Source organism: Oncorhynchus kisutch, unplaced genomic scaffold, assembly GCF_002021735.2.
Source record: "Oncorhynchus kisutch isolate 150728-3 unplaced genomic scaffold, Okis_V2 scaffold2459, whole genome shotgun sequence".
In the NCBI taxonomy this organism is placed as follows: Eukaryota; Metazoa; Chordata; class Actinopteri; order Salmoniformes; family Salmonidae; genus Oncorhynchus; species Oncorhynchus kisutch.
In genome coordinates this window covers 12,501-29,717 of record NW_022264404.1, presented here as the reverse complement: position 1 = coordinate 29,717, position 17,217 = coordinate 12,501, and the positions used below count along the sequence as shown (strand labels likewise).

Sequence of the window (17,217 nt, the reverse complement as noted above, 5' to 3'; positions counted from 1 at the left end):
CCAAACTGAAAACGACAGCAAAGTGAGATTTTTCAAGAGTCAGTTGAGATTTCGACCAAGACCAACAGAGATTTCTGTTGGCCTGGCAATCGAACACAGATTTCTTCCTCAGGGGTTTGCATACTTCACGAAATTACATGTTCAAAACATCCTGCATTGGCCGGGAATCGAACCCGGGCCTCCCGCGTGGCAGGCGAGAATTCTACCACTGAACAACCAATGCCTTGGAATACTGAGAAAAGGCCGGAAATCGTATCATAAAGCTTTATCTCCAAGCATATGTTTCGATTTGTGGGCTAGCTACACTGTTCACCTTAAAAAAGGAGTCCTTTCTCCCCGTCGGGGAATTGAACCCCGGTCTCCCGCGTGACAGGCGGGGATACTCACCACTATACTAACGAGGAGCTGGTGTGTTGGACCTTTGAAAAAACCGTGGGAGCATTGGTACAAACCATAAGTTTGCAGTGTTGGGCTTTAACCCTTCTAACAAAAACATCTGTATAGACTGAATGGTTAGAGCTAGAAGCTGCTGTGACCCCTCTATGGAATGCTGGGACTCTCACGAACACGTACATGGAATCGATTTCGCTCTATACCACTCACAGGCCACACAATCGTAGTTAGAAGGTGACGCGTTGTGGGATGTCCCAGGACATTGTCACAAATGCCAAACTCAAGACAGTTGTCACTGATAGTGTTCGTACTGGTTTCCCTTTAACAACTAAAGCCTTGCACAAAGTAAAATCACCTCACACACTGGACATCTACAATGGATTGACCAAAGTCTCCTGAGAATGAGGAATGTCCAAACTGAAAACGAAAGCAAAGTGAGATTTTCAAGAGTCAGTTGAGATTTCGACCAAGACCAACAGAGATTCTGTTGGCCTGGCAATCGAACACAGATTTCTTCCTCAGGGGTTTGCATACTTCACGAAATTACATGTTCAAACATCCTGCATTGGCCGGGGAATCGAAACCAGGGCCTCCCAGCGTGGCAGGCGAGAATTCTACCACTGAACAACCAATGCCTTGGAATACTGAGAAAAGGCCGGAAATCGTATCATAAAGCTTTAATCCTCCAAGCATATGTTTCGATTTGTGGGCTAAGCTACACTGTTCACCTTAAAAAAAGGAGTCCTTTCTCACCGTCGGGGAATTGAAACCCCGGTCTCCCGCGTGACAGGCGGGTGATATCACCACTATACTAACGAGGAGCTGGTGTGTTGGACTTTGAAACAACGTGGAGCATGGTACAAACCATAAGTTTGCAGTGTTGGGCTTTAACCCTTCTAACAAAAACATCTGTATAGAGACTGAATGGTTAGAGCTAGACGCTGCTGTGACCCCTCTATGGAATGCTGGGACTCTCACGAACACGTACATGGAATCGATTTCGCTCTATCCCACTCACAGGCCACACAATCGTAGTTAGAAGGTGACGCGTTTGTGGGATGGTCCCAGGACATTGTCACAAATGCCAAACTCAAGACAGTTGTCACTGACTAGTTGGTTACTGGTTTCCCTTTTAACAACTAAAGCCTTGCACAAAGTAAATCACCTCACACACTGGACATCTACAATGGATTCACCAAGTCTCCTGAGATGAGTGAATGTCCAAACTGAAAACGAAAGCAAAGTGAGATTTTTCAAGAGTTCAGTTGAGATTTCGACCAAGACCAACAGAGATTTCTGTTGGCCTGGCAATCGAACACAGATTTCTTCCTCAGGGGTTTGCATACTTCACGAAAATTACATGTTCAAACATCCTGCATTGGCCGGGAATCGAACCCGGGCCTCCCGCGTGGCAGGCGAGAATTCTACCACTGAACAACCAATGCCTTGGAATACTGAGAAAAGGCCGGAAATCGTATCATAAAGCTTTATCTCCAAGCATATGTTTGGATTTGTGGGCTCAGCTACATTGTTCACCTTAAAAAAAGCAGTCCTTTCTCCCCGTCGGGGATTGACCCCGGTCTCCCGCGTGACAGGCGGGGATACTCACCACTATACTAACGAGGAGCTGGTGTGTTGGACCTTTGAAAAAACGTGGAGCATTGGTACAAACCATAAGTTTGCAGTGTTGGGCTTTAACCCTTCTAACAAAAACATCTGTATAGACTGAATGGTTAGAGCTAGAAGCTGCTGTGACCCCTCTATGGAATGCTGGGACTCTCACGAACACGTACATGGAATCGATTTCGCTCTATACCACTCACAGGCCACACAATCGTAGTTAGAAGGTGACGCGTTTGTGGGATGTCCCAGGACATTGTCACAAATGCCAAACTCAAGACAGTTGTCACTGACTAGTTGGTTACTGGTTTCCCTTTTAACAACTAAAGCCTTGCACAAAGTAAATCACCTCACACACTGGACATCTACAATGGATTGACCAAAGTCTCCTGAGAATGAGTGAATGTCCAAACTGAAAACGAAAGCAAAGTGAGATTTTTCAAGAGTCAGTTGAGATTTCGACCAAGACCAACAGAGATTTCTGTTGGCCTGGCAATCGAACACAGATTTCTTCCTCAGGGGTTTGCATACTTCACGAAATTACATGTTCAAAACATCCTGCATTGGCCGGGAATCGAACCCGGGCCTCCCGCGTGGCAGGCGAGAATTCTACCACTGAACAACCAATGCCTTGGAATACTGAGAAAAGGCCGGAAATCGTATCATAAAGCTTTATCTCCAAGCATATGTTTGGATTTGTGGGCTCAGCTACATTGTTCACCTTAAAAAAAGCAGTCCTTTCTCCCCGTCGGGGAATTGAACCCCGGTCTCCCGCGTGACAGGCGGGGATACTCACCACTATACTAACGAGGAGCTGGTGTGTTGGACCTTTGAAAAAACGTGGAGCATTGGTACAAACCATAAGTTTGCAGTGTTGGGCTTTAACCCTTCTAACAAAAACATCTGTATAGACTGAATGGTTAGAGCTAGAAGCTGCTGTGACCCCTCTATGGAATGCTGGGACTCTCACGAACACGTACATGGAATCGATTTCGCTCTATACCACTCACAGGCCACACAATCGTAGTTAGAAGGTGACGCGTTTGTGGGATGTCCCAGGACATTGTCACAAATGCCAAACTCAAGACAGTTGTCACTGACTAGTTGGTTACTGGTTTCCCTTTTAACAACTAAAGCCTTGCACAAAGTAAATCACCTCACACACTGGACATCTACAATGGATTCACCAAAGTCTCCTGAGAATGAGTGAATGTCCAAACTGAAAACGAAAGCAAAGTGAGATTTTTCAAGAGTCAGTTGAGATTTCGACCAAGACCAACAGAGATTTCTGTTGGCCTGGCAATCGAACACAGATTTCTTCCTCAGGGGTTTGCATACTTCACGAAATTACATGTTCAAAACATCCTGCATTGGCCGGGAATCGAACCCGGGCCTCCCGCGTGGCAGGCGAGAATTCTACCACTGAACAACCAATGCCTTGGAATACTGAGAAAAGGCCGGAAATCGTATCATAAAGCTTTATCTCCAAGCATATGTTTGGATTTGTGGGCTCAGCTACATTGTTCACCTTAAAAAAAGCAGTCCTTTCTCCCCGTCGGGGAATTGAACCCCGGTCTCCCGCGTGACAGGCGGGGATACTCACCACTATACTAACGAGGAGCTGGTGTGTTGGACCTTTGAAAAAACGTGGAGCATTGGTACAAACCATAAGTTTGCAGTGTTGGGCTTTAACCCTTCTAACAAAAACATCTGTATAGACTGAATGGTTAGAGCTAGAAGCTGCTGTGACCCCTCTATGGAATGCTGGGACTCTCACGAACACGTACATGGAATCGATTTCGCTCTATACCACTCACAGGCCACACAATCGTAGTTAGAAGGTGACGCGTTTGTGGGATGTCCCAGGACATTGTCACAAATGCCAAACTCAAGACAGTTGTCACTGACTAGTTGGTTACTGGTTTCCCTTTTAACAACTAAAGCCTTGCACAAAGTAAATCACCTCACACACTGGACATCTACAATGGATTCACCAAAGTCTCCTGAGAATGAGTGAATGTCCAAACTGAAAACGAAAGCAAAGTGAGATTTTTCAAGAGTCAGTTGAGATTTCGACCAAGACCAACAGAGATTTCTGTTGGCCTGGCAATCGAACACAGATTTCTTCCTCAGGGGTTTGCATACTTCACGAAATTACATGTTCAAAACATCCTGCATTGGCCGGGAATCGAACCCGGGCCTCCCGCGTGGCAGGCGAGAATTCTACCACTGAACAACCAATGCCTTGGAATACTGAGAAAAGGCCGGAAATCGTATCATAAAGCTTTATCTCCAAGCATATGTTTGGATTTGTGGGCTCAGCTACATTGTTCACCTTAAAAAAAGCAGTCCTTTCTCCCCGTCGGGGAATTGAACCCCGGTCTCCCGCGTGACAGGCGGGGATACTCACCACTATACTAACGAGGAGCTGGTGTGTTGGACCTTTGAAAAAACGTGGAGCATTGGTACAAACCATAAGTTTGCAGTGTTGGGCTTTAACCCTTCTAACAAAAACATCTGTATAGACTGAATGGTTAGAGCTAGAAGCTGCTGTGACCCCTCTATGGAATGCTGGGACTCTCACGAACACGTACATGGAATCGATTTCGCTCTATACCACTCACAGGCCACACAATCGTAGTTAGAAGGTGACGCGTTTGTGGGATGTCCCAGGACATTGTCACAAATGCCAAACTCAAGACAGTTGTCACTGACTAGTTGGTTACTGGTTTCCCTTTTAACAACTAAAGCCTTGCACAAAGTAAATCACCTCACACACTGGACATCTACAATGGATTGACCAAAGTCTCCTGAGAATGAGTGAATGTCCAAACTGAAAACGAAAGCAAAGTGAGATTTTTCAAGAGTCAGTTGAGATTTCGACCAAGACCAACAGAGATTTCTGTTGGCCTGGCAATCGAACACAGATTTCTTCCTCAGGGGTTTGCATACTTCACGAAATTACATGTTCAAAACATCCTGCATTGGCCGGGAATCGAACCCGGGCCTCCCGCGTGGCAGGCGAGAATTCTACCACTGAACAACCAATGCCTTGGAATACTGAGAAAAGGCCGGAAATCGTATCATAAAGCTTTATCTCCAAGCATATGTTTCGATTTGTGGGCTAAGCTACACTGTTCACCTTAAAAAAAGGAGTCCTTTCTCCCCGTCGGGGAATTGAACCCCGGTCTCCCGCGTGACAGGCGGGGATACTCACCACTATACTAACGAGGAGCTGGTGTGTTGGACCTTTGAAAAAACGTGGAGCATTGGTACAAACCATAAGTTTGCAGTGTTGGGCTTTAACCCTTCTAACAAAAACATCTGTATAGACTGAATGGTTAGAGCTAGAAGCTGCTGTGACCCCTCTATGGAATGCTGGGACTCTCACGAACACGTACATGGAATCGATTTCGCTCTATACCACTCACAGGCCACACAATCGTAGTTAGAAGGTGACGCGTTTGTGGGATGTCCCAGGACATTGTCACAAATGCCAAACTCAAGACAGTTGTCACTGACTAGTTGGTTACTGGTTTCCCTTTTAACAACTAAAGCCTTGCACAAAGTAAATCACCTCACACACTGGACATCTACAATGGATTGACCAAAGTCTCCTGAGAATGAGTGAATGTCCAAACTGAAAACGAAAGCAAAGTGAGATTTTTCAAGAGTCAGTTGAGATTTCGACCAAGACCAACAGAGATTTCTGTTGGCCTGGCAATCGAACACAGATTTCTTCCTCAGGGGTTTGCATACTTCACGAAATTACATGTTCAAAACATCCTGCATTGGCCGGGAATCGAACCCGGGCCTCCCGCGTGGCAGGCGAGAATTCTACCACTGAACAACCAATGCCTTGGAATACTGAGAAAAGGCCGGAAATCGTATCATAAAGCTTTATCTCCAAGCATATGTTTCGATTTGTGGGCTAAGCTACACTGTTCACCTTAAAAAAAGGAGTCCTTTCTCCCCGTCGGGGAATTGAACCCCGGTCTCCCGCGTGACAGGCGGGGATACTCACCACTATACTAACGAGGAGCTGGTGTGTTGGACCTTTGAAAAAACGTGGAGCATTGGTACAAACCATAAGTTTGCAGTGTTGGGCTTTAACCCTTCTAACAAAAACATCTGTATAGACTGAATGGTTAGAGCTAGAAGCTGCTGTGACCCCTCTATGGAATGCTGGGACTCTCACGAACACGTACATGGAATCGATTTCGCTCTATACCACTCACAGGCCACACAATCGTAGTTAGAAGGTGACGCGTTTGTGGGATGTCCCAGGACATTGTCACAAATGCCAAACTCAAGACAGTTGTCACTGACTAGTTGGTTACTGGTTTCCCTTTTAACAACTAAAGCCTTGCACAAAGTAAATCACCTCACACACTGGACATCTACAATGGATTCACCAAAGTCTCCTGAGAATGAGTGAATGTCCAAACTGAAAACGAAAGCAAAGTGAGATTTTTCAAGAGTCAGTTGAGATTTCGACCAAGACCAACAGAGATTTCTGTTGGCCTGGCAATCGAACACAGATTTCTTCCTCAGGGGTTTGCATACTTCACGAAATTACATGTTCAAAACATCCTGCATTGGCCGGGAATCGAACCCGGGCCTCCCGCGTGGCAGGCGAGAATTCTACCACTGAACAACCAATGCCTTGGAATACTGAGAAAAGGCCGGAAATCGTATCATAAAGCTTTATCTCCAAGCATATGTTTCGATTTGTGGGCTAAGCTACACTGTTCACCTTAAAAAAAGGAGTCCTTTCTCCCCGTCGGGGAATTGAACCCCGGTCTCCCGCGTGACAGGCGGGGATACTCACCACTATACTAACGAGGAGCTGGTGTGTTGGACCTTTGAAAAAACGTGGAGCATTGGTACAAACCATAAGTTTGCAGTGTTGGGCTTTAACCCTTCTAACAAAAACATCTGTATAGACTGAATGGTTAGAGCTAGAAGCTGCTGTGACCCCTCTATGGAATGCTGGGACTCTCACGAACACGTACATGGAATCGATTTCGCTCTATACCACTCACAGGCCACACAATCGTAGTTAGAAGGTGACGCGTTTGTGGGATGTCCCAGGACATTGTCACAAATGCCAAACTCAAGACAGTTGTCACTGACTAGTTGGTTACTGGTTTCCCTTTTAACAACTAAAGCCTTGCACAAAGTAAATCACCTCACACACTGGACATCTACAATGGATTGACCAAAGTCTCCTGAGAATGAGTGAATGTCCAAACTGAAAACGAAAGCAAAGTGAGATTTTTCAAGAGTCAGTTGAGATTTCGACCAAGACCAACAGAGATTTCTGTTGGCCTGGCAATCGAACACAGATTTCTTCCTCAGGGGTTTGCATACTTCACGAAATTACATGTTCAAAACATCCTGCATTGGCCGGGAATCGAACCAGGGCCTCCCGCGTGGCAGGCGAGAATTCTACCACTGAACAACCAATGCCTTGGAATACTGAGAAAAGGCCGGAAATCGTATCATAAAGCTTTATCTCCAAGCATATGTTTCGATTTGTGGGCTCAGCTACATTGTTCACCTTAAAAAAAGCAGTCCTTTCTCCCCGTCGGGGAATTGAACCCCGGTCTCCCGCGTGACAGGCGGGGATACTCACCACTATACTAACGAGGAGCTGGTGTGTTGGACCTTTGAAAAAACGTGGAGCATTGGTACAAACCATAAGTTTGCAGTGTTGGGCTTTAACCCTTCTAACAAAAACATCTGTATAGACTGAATGGTTAGAGCTAGACGCTGCTGTGACCCCTCTATGGAATGCTGGGACTCTCACGAACACGTACATGGAATCGATTTCGCTCTATACCACTCACAGGCCACACAATCGTAGTTAGAAGGTGACGCGTTTGTGGGATGTCCCAGGACATTGTCACAAATGCCAAACTCAAGACAGTTGTCACTGACTAGTTGGTTACTGGTTTCCCTTTTAACAACTAAAGCCTTGCACAAAGTAAATCACCTCACACACTGGACATCTACAATGGATTCACCAAAGTCTCCTGAGAATGAGTGAATGTCCAAACTGAAAACGAAAGCAAAGTGAGATTTTTCAAGAGTCAGTTGAGATTTCGACCAAGACCAACAGAGATTTCTGTTGGCCTGGCAATCGAACACAGATTTCTTCCTCAGGGGTTTGCATACTTCACAAAATTACATGTTCAAAACATCCTGCATTGGCCGGGAATCGAACCCGGGCCTCCCGCGTGGCAGGCGAGAATTCTACCACTGAACAACCAATGCCTTGGAATACTGAGAAAAGGCCGGAAATCGTATCATAAAGCTTTATCTCCAAGCATATGTTTGGATTTGTGGGCTCAGCTACATTGTTCACCTTAAAAAAAGCAGTCCTTTCTCCCCGTCGGGGAATTGAACCCCGGTCTCCCGCGTGACAGGCGGGGATACTCACCACTATACTAACGAGGAGCTGGTGTGTTGGACCTTTGAAAAAACGTGGAGCATTGGTACAAACCATAAGTTTGCAGTGTTGGGCTTTAACCCTTCTAACAAAAACATCTGTATAGACTGAATGGTTAGAGCTAGAAGCTGCTGTGACCCCTCTATGGAATGCTGGGACTCTCACGAACACGTACATGGAATCGATTTCGCTCTATACCACTCACAGGCCACACAATCGTAGTTAGAAGGTGACGCGTTTGTGGGATGTCCCAGGACATTGTCACAAATGCCAAACTCAAGACAGTTGTCACTGACTAGTTGGTTACTGGTTTCCCTTTTAACAACTAAAGCCTTGCACAAAGTAAATCACCTCACACACTGGACATCTACAATGGATTCACCAAAGTCTCCTGAGAATGAGTGAATGTCCAAACTGAAAACGAAAGCAAAGTGAGATTTTTCAAGAGTCAGTTGAGATTTCGACCAAGACCAACAGAGATTTCTGTTGGCCTGGCAATCGAACACAGATTTCTTCCTCAGGGGTTTGCATACTTCACAAAATTACATGTTCAAAACATCCTGCATTGGCCGGGAATCGAACCCGGGCCTCCCGCGTGGCAGGCGAGAATTCTACCACTGAACAACCAATGCCTTGGAATACTGAGAAAAGGCCGGAAATCGTATCATAAAGCTTTATCTCCAAGCATATGTTTGGATTTGTGGGCTCAGCTACATTGTTCACCTTAAAAAAAGCAGTCCTTTCTCCCCGTCGGGGAATTGAACCCCGGTCTCCCGCGTGACAGGCGGGGATACTCACCACTATACTAACGAGGAGCTGGTGTGTTGGACCTTTGAAAAAACGTGGAGCATTGGTACAAACCACAAGTTTGCAGTGTTGGGCTTTAACCCTTCTAACAAAAACATCTGTATAGACTGAATGGTTAGAGCTAGAAGCTGCTGTGACCCCTCTATGGAATGCTGGGACTCTCACGAACACGTACATGGAATCGATTTCGCTCTATACCACTCACAGGCCACACAATCGTAGTTAGAAGGTGACGCGTTTGTGGGATGTCCCAGGACATTGTCACAAATGCCAAACTCAAGACAGTTGTCACTGACTAGTTGGTTACTGGTTTCCCTTTTAACAACTAAAGCCTTGCACAAAGTAAATCACCTCACACACTGGACATCTACAATGGATTCACCAAAGTCTCCTGAGAATGAGTGAATGTCCAAACTGAAAACGAAAGCAAAGTGAGATTTTTCAAGAGTCAGTTGAGATTTCGACCAAGACCAACAGAGATTTCTGTTGGCCTGGCAATCGAACACAGATTTCTTCCTCAGGGGTTTGCATACTTCACGAAATTACATGTTCAAAACATCCTGCATTGGCCGGGAATCGAACCCGGGCCTCCCGCGTGGCAGGCGAGAATTCTACCACTGAACAACCAATGCCTTGGAATACTGAGAAAAGGCCGGAAATCGTATCATAAAGCTTTATCTCCAAGCATATGTTTCGATTTGTGGGCTCAGCTACATTGTTCACCTTAAAAAAAGCAGTCCTTTCTCCCCGTCGGGGAATTGAACCCCGGTCTCCCGCGTGACAGGCGGGGATACTCACCACTATACTAACGAGGAGCTGGTGTGTTGGACCTTTGAAAAAACGTGGAGCATTGGTACAAACCATAAGTTTGCAGTGTTGGGCTTTAACCCTTCTAACAAAAACATCTGTATAGACTGAATGGTTAGAGCTAGAAGCTGCTGTGACCCCTCTATGGAATGCTGGGACTCTCACGAACACGTACATGGAATCGATTTCGCTCTATACCACTCACAGGCCACACAATCGTAGTTAGAAGGTGACGCGTTTGTGGGATGTCCCAGGACATTGTCACAAATGCCAAACTCAAGACAGTTGTCACTGACTAGTTGGTTACTGGTTTCCCTTTTAACAACTAAAGCCTTGCACAAAGTAAATCACCTCACACACTGGACATCTACAATGGATTCACCAAAGTCTCCTGAGAATGAGTGAATGTCCAAACTGAAAACGAAAGCAAAGTGAGATTTTTCAAGAGTCAGTTGAGATTTCGACCAAGACCAACAGAGATTTCTGTTGGCCTGGCAATCGAACACAGATTTCTTCCTCAGGGGTTTGCATACTTCACGAAATTACATGTTCAAAACATCCTGCATTGGCCGGGAATCGAACCCGGGCCTCCCGCGTGGCAGGCGAGAATTCTACCACTGAACAACCAATGCCTTGGAATACTGAGAAAAGGCCGGAAATCGTATCATAAAGCTTTATCTCCAAGCATATGTTTCGATTTGTGGGCTCAGCTACATTGTTCACCTTAAAAAAAGCAGTCCTTTCTCCCCGTCGGGGAATTGAACCCCGGTCTCCCGCGTGACAGGCGGGGAGACTCACCACTATACTAACGAGGAGCTGGTGTGTTGGACCTTTGAAAAAACGTGGAGCATTGGTACAAACCATAAGTTTGCAGTGTTGGGCTTTAACCCTTCTAACAAAAACATCTGTATAGACTGAATGGTTAGAGCTAGACGCTGCTGTGACCCCTCTATGGAATGCTGGGACTCTCACGAACACGTACATGGAATCGATTTCGCTCTATACCACTCACAGGCCACACAATCGTAGTTAGAAGGTGACGCGTTTGTGGGATGTCCCAGGACATTGTCACAAATGCCAAACTCAAGACAGTTGTCACTGACTAGTTGGTTACTGGTTTCCCTTTTAACAACTAAAGCCTTGCACAAAGTAAATCACCTCACACACTGGACATCTACAATGGATTCACCAAAGTCTCCTGAGAATGAGTGAATGTCCAAACTGAAAACGAAAGCAAAGTGAGATTTTTCAAGAGTCAGTTGAGATTTCGACCAAGACCAACAGAGATTTCTGTTGGCCTGGCAATCGAACACAGATTTCTTCCTCAGGGGTTTGCATACTTCACAAAATTACATGTTCAAAACATCCTGCATTGGCCGGGAATCGAACCCGGGCCTCCCGCGTGGCAGGCGAGAATTCTACCACTGAACAACCAATGCCTTGGAATACTGAGAAAAGGCCGGAAATCGTATCATAAAGCTTTATCTCCAAGCATATGTTTGGATTTGTGGGCTCAGCTACATTGTTCACCTTAAAAAAAGCAGTCCTTTCTCCCCGTCGGGGAATTGAACCCCGGTCTCCCGCGTGACAGGCGGGGATACTCACCACTATACTAACGAGGAGCTGGTGTGTTGGACCTTTGAAAAAACGTGGAGCATTGGTACAAACCATAAGTTTGCAGTGTTGGGCTTTAACCCTTCTAACAAAAACATCTGTATAGACTGAATGGTTAGAGCTAGAAGCTGCTGTGACCCCTCTATGGAATGCTGGGACTCTCACGAACACGTACATGGAATCGATTTCGCTCTATACCACTCACAGGCCACACAATCGTAGTTAGAAGGTGACGCGTTTGTGGGATGTCCCAGGACATTGTCACAAATGCCAAACTCAAGACAGTTGTCACTGACTAGTTGGTTACTGGTTTCCCTTTTAACAACTAAAGCCTTGCACAAAGTAAATCACCTCACACACTGGACATCTACAATGGATTCACCAAAGTCTCCTGAGAATGAGTGAATGTCCAAACTGAAAACGAAAGCAAAGTGAGATTTTTCAAGAGTCAGTTGAGATTTCGACCAAGACCAACAGAGATTTCTGTTGGCCTGGCAATCGAACACAGATTTCTTCCTCAGGGGTTTGCATACTTCACAAAATTACATGTTCAAAACATCCTGCATTGGCCGGGAATCGAACCCGGGCCTCCCGCGTGGCAGGCGAGAATTCTACCACTGAACAACCAATGCCTTGGAATACTGAGAAAAGGCCGGAAATCGTATCATAAAGCTTTATCTCCAAGCATATGTTTGGATTTGTGGGCTCAGCTACATTGTTCACCTTAAAAAAAGCAGTCCTTTCTCCCCGTCGGGGAATTGAACCCCGGTCTCCCGCGTGACAGGCGGGGATACTCACCACTATACTAACGAGGAGCTGGTGTGTTGGACCTTTGAAAAAACGTGGAGCATTGGTACAAACCATAAGTTTGCAGTGTTGGGCTTTAACCCTTCTAACAAAAACATCTGTATAGACTGAATGGTTAGAGCTAGAAGCTGCTGTGACCCCTCTATGGAATGCTGGGACTCTCACGAACACGTACATGGAATCGATTTCGCTCTATACCACTCACAGGCCACACAATCGTAGTTAGAAGGTGACGCGTTTGTGGGATGTCCCAGGACATTGTCACAAATGCCAAACTCAAGACAGTTGTCACTGACTAGTTGGTTACTGGTTTCCCTTTTAACAACTAAAGCCTTGCACAAAGTAAATCACCTCACACACTGGACATCTACAATGGATTCACCAAAGTCTCCTGAGAATGAGTGAATGTCCAAACTGAAAACGAAAGCAAAGTGAGATTTTTCAAGAGTCAGTTGAGATTTCGACCAAGACCAACAGAGATTTCTGTTGGCCTGGCAATCGAACACAGATTTCTTCCTCAGGGGTTTGCATACTTCACGAAATTACATGTTCAAAACATCCTGCATTGGCCGGGAATCGAACCCGGGCCTCCCGCGTGGCAGGCGAGAATTCTACCACTGAACAACCAATGCCTTGGAATACTGAGAAAAGGCCGGAAATCGTATCATAAAGCTTTATCTCCAAGCATATGTTTCGATTTGTGGGCTCAGCTACATTGTTCACCTTAAAAAAAGCAGTCCTTTCTCCCCGTCGGGGAATTGAACCCCGGTCTCCCGCGTGACAGGCGGGGATACTCACCACTATACTAACGAGGAGCTGGTGTGTTGGACCTTTGAAAAAACGTGGAGCATTGGTACAAACCATAAGTTTGCAGTGTTGGGCTTTAACCCTTCTAACAAAAACATCTGTATAGACTGAATGGTTAGAGCTAGAAGCTGCTGTGACCCCTCTATGGAATGCTGGGACTCTCACGAACACGTACATGGAATCGATTTCGCTCTATACCACTCACAGGCCACACAATCGTAGTTAGAAGGTGACGCGTTTGTGGGATGTCCCAGGACATTGTCACAAATGCCAAACTCAAGACAGTTGTCACTGACTAGTTGGTTACTGGTTTCCCTTTTAACAACTAAAGCCTTGCACAAAGTAAATCACCTCACACACTGGACATCTACAATGGATTCACCAAAGTCTCCTGAGAATGAGTGAATGTCCAAACTGAAAACGAAAGCAAAGTGAGATTTTTCAAGAGTCAGTTGAGATTTCGACCAAGACCAACAGAGATTTCTGTTGGCCTGGCAATCGAACACAGATTTCTTCCTCAGGGGTTTGCATACTTCACGAAATTACATGTTCAAAACATCCTGCATTGGCCGGGAATCGAACCCGGGCCTCCCGCGTGGCAGGCGAGAATTCTACCACTGAACAACCAATGCCTTGGAATACTGAGAAAAGGCCGGAAATCGTATCATAAAGCTTTATCTCCAAGCATATGTTTCGATTTGTGGGCTCAGCTACATTGTTCACCTTAAAAAAAGCAGTCCTTTCTCCCCGTCGGGGAATTGAACCCCGGTCTCCCGCGTGACAGGCGGGGATACTCACCACTATACTAACGAGGAGCTGGTGTGTTGGACCTTTGAAAAAACGTGGAGCATTGGTACAAACCATAAGTTTGCAGTGTTGGGCTTTAACCCTTCTAACAAAAACATCTGTATAGACTGAATGGTTAGAGCTAGACGCTGCTGTGACCCCTCTATGGAATGCTGGGACTCTCACGAACACGTACATGGAATCGATTTCGCTCTATACCACTCACAGGCCACACAATCGTAGTTAGAAGGTGACGCGTTTGTGGGATGTCCCAGGACATTGTCACAAATGCCAAACTCAAGACAGTTGTCACTGACTAGTTGGTTACTGGTTTCCCTTTTAACAACTAAAGCCTTGCACAAAGTAAATCACCTCACACACTGGACATCTACAATGGATTCACCAAAGTCTCCTGAGAATGAGTGAATGTCCAAACTGAAAACGAAAGCAAAGTGAGATTTTTCAAGAGTCAGTTGAGATTTCGACCAAGACCAACAGAGATTTCTGTTGGCCTGGCAATCGAACACAGATTTCTTCCTCAGGGGTTTGCATACTTCTCGAAATTAACACAAGCTCTGAAGATAGATGGGGGGCAATCAGTTCACATATGGTCTCCAGAGAACAGCTGGGGGCAGAGGGTGGTCTATAGCAGGCGGCAAGGGTGAGAGACTTTTTTTTAGAGAGGTGGATTTTTAAAAGTAGAAGTTCAAATTGTTTGGGTACAGACCTGGATAGTAGGACAGAACTCTACAGGCTATCAGTAGATTGCAACACAAGATTTCTGAATTTTTGGTGGTCTTCCTAAGCCAGGAGTCAGACACAGCTAGAACATTAAAAGCCCCTCCTTTACAGTAGAAGCATCAAACAAGGTTCTAAAGACTGTTGACATCTAGTGGAAGCCTTAGGAAGTGCAACATGACCAATATCCCACTGTATCTTCAATAGGGAATGAGTTGAAAAATGACCAACCTCAGATTTCCCACTTCCTTGTTGGATTTTTTTCTCAGGTTTCTGCCTGTCATATGAGTTCTGTTATACTCACAGACATCATTCAAACAGTTTTAGAAACTTCAGAGTTTTTTTCTATCCAATAATAATAATAATATGCATATATTAGCAATTTAGGACAGATTTTGATGCAGTTCACTATGGACACGCAATTCATCCAAAGGGGAAATACTGCCCCCTATCCTGAACAAGATTTATTAAGATGTTATTTGGCTGTGATACAAACCTTATCAAGACATGTAGGCCTATGGGCTAGGCTACTTGAGGTGTGCGACTATGATCTGAAAAAGTCGTAAAAAAAAGGATGTGCTGTTTGCATTAAACTGTGCATCATTCACAAGTGATAATAAATCATTAACAAGTGAGGCTAATATTGTCACGCATCAGACTATTCTTGATTTAATCTTGTCTTTACATATACTAAATAATATATGTGTGAAATTTGTTATGATTTAGAATGGGCCATTTTCATGCACCTGTCTCGATACAGTGGCAGCGTAGAAAAAAACACATGTCTAAGCACTTAAATAGCGAATAGAGGACGCTTTTCCCGTGGTTCATTTTCATGCCAGCCAGCAAGGCTATACTCCTGCTTAAAAGAAAAGCAATGTGCTTAATATTAGAACGTATAGTAGGCCTATAGAAAGCTGATGGGAGACTCCTCTTTTTAATAGAGGCCGTCATTCATTCGGAGCTACGGGTGTTCGGAGTCACTTTGATAGAAGGGGAGATTGTTGTTATGGAACTTTCACATCTCCTCGTGAATTGCTCAAATGGACCCAGCAAGACACACAGGCAAGGGTGACTTTGAGGGGCAAATATATTGGAGAAAGAATGCCAATTAAATACTGTTATCAGTTAAAATAATATCTAACACTCAGCCTCTCTCTCGCACACACACACACATGCACACACACACACACACACACACACACACACACACACACACACACACACTGTATATTATTCCGATCCAACATCCCACCCGTATCCCACCTGCCACTCTTAACTGTCTCTCCACTCTGCTCAGTACTGTCTCTGCTCTCTCTGACTGTAATGTATGAAGTTAACCTTGGAGGCACCCTGTGGCACTCCAGCTAAGGAGAGCAGCGCTGGCATGGATGTTTGCTGTGCATCCTCCTCTGATTTGCAGGGTATTTAAAGAGAGAGAAAAGAAAAGAGGCAGCCACCAAAACTCTTTCAGACAGAGAATGGGGGTTAGGAGAAGTGGGCCCATATTGGAGACAATAGTGATTGTGTGCACATATTGTTTTTATTTTATTTCATTTGTTGCCAGTGGCAACTACTAGTCTAATTGGGGTCTGACACAACAAAAATACATTACAGACAAAAGACTGTAAGAACATGAACATGTAGTGTGTGTGTGTGTGTGTGTGCATCTATCAGTAACACATACATGTCAGTACATACACACAACAAGTAGGTCACATGGGGGAGAGCCGATGTGCTATGAGGTGTTGCTCTATTCGTTTTTTAAAGCTAGATTTGATCTTCACTTGCGCTATATAAGATGGAAGGGAGTTCCATGCACTCATGGCTCTGTATTATAGTGTATATGAGATGGAAGGGAGTTCCATGCACTCATGGCTCTGTATTATACTGTATATGAGATGGAAGGGAGTTCCATGCACTCATGGCTCTGTATTATACTGTATATGAGATGGAAGGGAGTTCAATGCACTCATGGCTCTGTATTATACTGTATATGAGATGGAAGGGAGTTCCATGCACTCATGGCTCTGTATTATACTGTATATGAGATGGAAGGGAGTTCCATGCACTCATGGCTCTGTATTATACTGTATATGAGATGGAAGGGAGTTCCATGCACTCATGGCTCTGTATTGTACTGTATATAAGACTGTATTATACTGTATATGAGATGGAAGGGAGTTCCATGCACTCATGGCTCTGTATTGTCCTGTATATAAGATGGAAGGGAGTTCCATTCACTCATGGCTCTGTTTTATAAAATGCTAAAATGGCTAAAATGGGTAGGTGGAGAGGGGATGAGGTGGGGAAGGTGTGGAGAGTGCAGGTCAATGCTGACGGGATACTAATAAGCCTGAATTCAGCACGGTGCGGCTAGGGGA

The 17,217-nt window shown here is 45.1% G+C and overlaps 33 non-coding genes across 33 annotated transcripts; all 33 read right to left on the bottom strand.

Annotated features, from left to right (window-relative positions):
- Positions 1-152: 152 nt before the first annotated feature.
- On the bottom strand, positions 153-223 carry trnag-gcc (transfer RNA glycine (anticodon GCC)). Its single transcript has one exon. It is a non-coding gene; the product is annotated as a tRNA-Gly (tRNA).
- A 109-nt stretch (positions 224-332) lies between these two features.
- trnad-guc (transfer RNA aspartic acid (anticodon GUC)) lies at positions 333-404 on the bottom strand. Its single transcript has one exon. It is a non-coding gene; the product is annotated as a tRNA-Asp (tRNA).
- A 1,363-nt stretch (positions 405-1,767) lies between these two features.
- Positions 1,768-1,838, bottom strand: trnag-gcc (transfer RNA glycine (anticodon GCC)). Its single transcript has one exon. It is a non-coding gene; the product is annotated as a tRNA-Gly (tRNA).
- A 734-nt stretch (positions 1,839-2,572) lies between these two features.
- trnag-gcc (transfer RNA glycine (anticodon GCC)) lies at positions 2,573-2,643 on the bottom strand. The gene has a single exon. It is a non-coding gene; the product is annotated as a tRNA-Gly (tRNA).
- A 111-nt stretch (positions 2,644-2,754) lies between these two features.
- Positions 2,755-2,826, bottom strand: trnad-guc (transfer RNA aspartic acid (anticodon GUC)). Its single transcript has one exon. It is a non-coding gene; the product is annotated as a tRNA-Asp (tRNA).
- Positions 2,827-3,379: 553 nt separating this feature from the next.
- Positions 3,380-3,450, bottom strand: trnag-gcc (transfer RNA glycine (anticodon GCC)). Its single transcript has one exon. It is a non-coding gene; the product is annotated as a tRNA-Gly (tRNA).
- A 111-nt stretch (positions 3,451-3,561) lies between these two features.
- Positions 3,562-3,633, bottom strand: trnad-guc (transfer RNA aspartic acid (anticodon GUC)). Its single transcript has one exon. It is a non-coding gene; the product is annotated as a tRNA-Asp (tRNA).
- Positions 3,634-4,186: 553 nt separating this feature from the next.
- On the bottom strand, positions 4,187-4,257 carry trnag-gcc (transfer RNA glycine (anticodon GCC)). Its single transcript has one exon. It is a non-coding gene; the product is annotated as a tRNA-Gly (tRNA).
- Positions 4,258-4,368: 111 nt separating this feature from the next.
- On the bottom strand, positions 4,369-4,440 carry trnad-guc (transfer RNA aspartic acid (anticodon GUC)). Its single transcript has one exon. It is a non-coding gene; the product is annotated as a tRNA-Asp (tRNA).
- Positions 4,441-4,993: 553 nt separating this feature from the next.
- On the bottom strand, positions 4,994-5,064 carry trnag-gcc (transfer RNA glycine (anticodon GCC)). Its single transcript has one exon. It is a non-coding gene; the product is annotated as a tRNA-Gly (tRNA).
- Positions 5,065-5,175: 111 nt separating this feature from the next.
- On the bottom strand, positions 5,176-5,247 carry trnad-guc (transfer RNA aspartic acid (anticodon GUC)). Its single transcript has one exon. It is a non-coding gene; the product is annotated as a tRNA-Asp (tRNA).
- Positions 5,248-5,800: 553 nt separating this feature from the next.
- trnag-gcc (transfer RNA glycine (anticodon GCC)) lies at positions 5,801-5,871 on the bottom strand. The gene has a single exon. It is a non-coding gene; the product is annotated as a tRNA-Gly (tRNA).
- Positions 5,872-5,982: 111 nt separating this feature from the next.
- On the bottom strand, positions 5,983-6,054 carry trnad-guc (transfer RNA aspartic acid (anticodon GUC)). Its single transcript has one exon. It is a non-coding gene; the product is annotated as a tRNA-Asp (tRNA).
- A 553-nt stretch (positions 6,055-6,607) lies between these two features.
- trnag-gcc (transfer RNA glycine (anticodon GCC)) lies at positions 6,608-6,678 on the bottom strand. Its single transcript has one exon. It is a non-coding gene; the product is annotated as a tRNA-Gly (tRNA).
- Positions 6,679-6,789: 111 nt separating this feature from the next.
- trnad-guc (transfer RNA aspartic acid (anticodon GUC)) lies at positions 6,790-6,861 on the bottom strand. The gene has a single exon. It is a non-coding gene; the product is annotated as a tRNA-Asp (tRNA).
- A 553-nt stretch (positions 6,862-7,414) lies between these two features.
- On the bottom strand, positions 7,415-7,485 carry trnag-gcc (transfer RNA glycine (anticodon GCC)). The gene has a single exon. It is a non-coding gene; the product is annotated as a tRNA-Gly (tRNA).
- A 111-nt stretch (positions 7,486-7,596) lies between these two features.
- Positions 7,597-7,668, bottom strand: trnad-guc (transfer RNA aspartic acid (anticodon GUC)). Its single transcript has one exon. It is a non-coding gene; the product is annotated as a tRNA-Asp (tRNA).
- Positions 7,669-8,221: 553 nt separating this feature from the next.
- On the bottom strand, positions 8,222-8,292 carry trnag-gcc (transfer RNA glycine (anticodon GCC)). The gene has a single exon. It is a non-coding gene; the product is annotated as a tRNA-Gly (tRNA).
- A 111-nt stretch (positions 8,293-8,403) lies between these two features.
- On the bottom strand, positions 8,404-8,475 carry trnad-guc (transfer RNA aspartic acid (anticodon GUC)). The gene has a single exon. It is a non-coding gene; the product is annotated as a tRNA-Asp (tRNA).
- Positions 8,476-9,028: 553 nt separating this feature from the next.
- Positions 9,029-9,099, bottom strand: trnag-gcc (transfer RNA glycine (anticodon GCC)). The gene has a single exon. It is a non-coding gene; the product is annotated as a tRNA-Gly (tRNA).
- A 111-nt stretch (positions 9,100-9,210) lies between these two features.
- On the bottom strand, positions 9,211-9,282 carry trnad-guc (transfer RNA aspartic acid (anticodon GUC)). Its single transcript has one exon. It is a non-coding gene; the product is annotated as a tRNA-Asp (tRNA).
- Positions 9,283-9,835: 553 nt separating this feature from the next.
- trnag-gcc (transfer RNA glycine (anticodon GCC)) lies at positions 9,836-9,906 on the bottom strand. The gene has a single exon. It is a non-coding gene; the product is annotated as a tRNA-Gly (tRNA).
- Positions 9,907-10,017: 111 nt separating this feature from the next.
- On the bottom strand, positions 10,018-10,089 carry trnad-guc (transfer RNA aspartic acid (anticodon GUC)). The gene has a single exon. It is a non-coding gene; the product is annotated as a tRNA-Asp (tRNA).
- Positions 10,090-10,642: 553 nt separating this feature from the next.
- Positions 10,643-10,713, bottom strand: trnag-gcc (transfer RNA glycine (anticodon GCC)). The gene has a single exon. It is a non-coding gene; the product is annotated as a tRNA-Gly (tRNA).
- Positions 10,714-10,824: 111 nt separating this feature from the next.
- Positions 10,825-10,896, bottom strand: trnad-guc (transfer RNA aspartic acid (anticodon GUC)). The gene has a single exon. It is a non-coding gene; the product is annotated as a tRNA-Asp (tRNA).
- A 553-nt stretch (positions 10,897-11,449) lies between these two features.
- Positions 11,450-11,520, bottom strand: trnag-gcc (transfer RNA glycine (anticodon GCC)). Its single transcript has one exon. It is a non-coding gene; the product is annotated as a tRNA-Gly (tRNA).
- A 111-nt stretch (positions 11,521-11,631) lies between these two features.
- Positions 11,632-11,703, bottom strand: trnad-guc (transfer RNA aspartic acid (anticodon GUC)). Its single transcript has one exon. It is a non-coding gene; the product is annotated as a tRNA-Asp (tRNA).
- A 553-nt stretch (positions 11,704-12,256) lies between these two features.
- On the bottom strand, positions 12,257-12,327 carry trnag-gcc (transfer RNA glycine (anticodon GCC)). Its single transcript has one exon. It is a non-coding gene; the product is annotated as a tRNA-Gly (tRNA).
- A 111-nt stretch (positions 12,328-12,438) lies between these two features.
- trnad-guc (transfer RNA aspartic acid (anticodon GUC)) lies at positions 12,439-12,510 on the bottom strand. The gene has a single exon. It is a non-coding gene; the product is annotated as a tRNA-Asp (tRNA).
- A 553-nt stretch (positions 12,511-13,063) lies between these two features.
- trnag-gcc (transfer RNA glycine (anticodon GCC)) lies at positions 13,064-13,134 on the bottom strand. The gene has a single exon. It is a non-coding gene; the product is annotated as a tRNA-Gly (tRNA).
- A 111-nt stretch (positions 13,135-13,245) lies between these two features.
- Positions 13,246-13,317, bottom strand: trnad-guc (transfer RNA aspartic acid (anticodon GUC)). The gene has a single exon. It is a non-coding gene; the product is annotated as a tRNA-Asp (tRNA).
- A 553-nt stretch (positions 13,318-13,870) lies between these two features.
- Positions 13,871-13,941, bottom strand: trnag-gcc (transfer RNA glycine (anticodon GCC)). The gene has a single exon. It is a non-coding gene; the product is annotated as a tRNA-Gly (tRNA).
- A 111-nt stretch (positions 13,942-14,052) lies between these two features.
- On the bottom strand, positions 14,053-14,124 carry trnad-guc (transfer RNA aspartic acid (anticodon GUC)). Its single transcript has one exon. It is a non-coding gene; the product is annotated as a tRNA-Asp (tRNA).
- Positions 14,125-17,217: the final 3,093 nt, after the last annotated feature.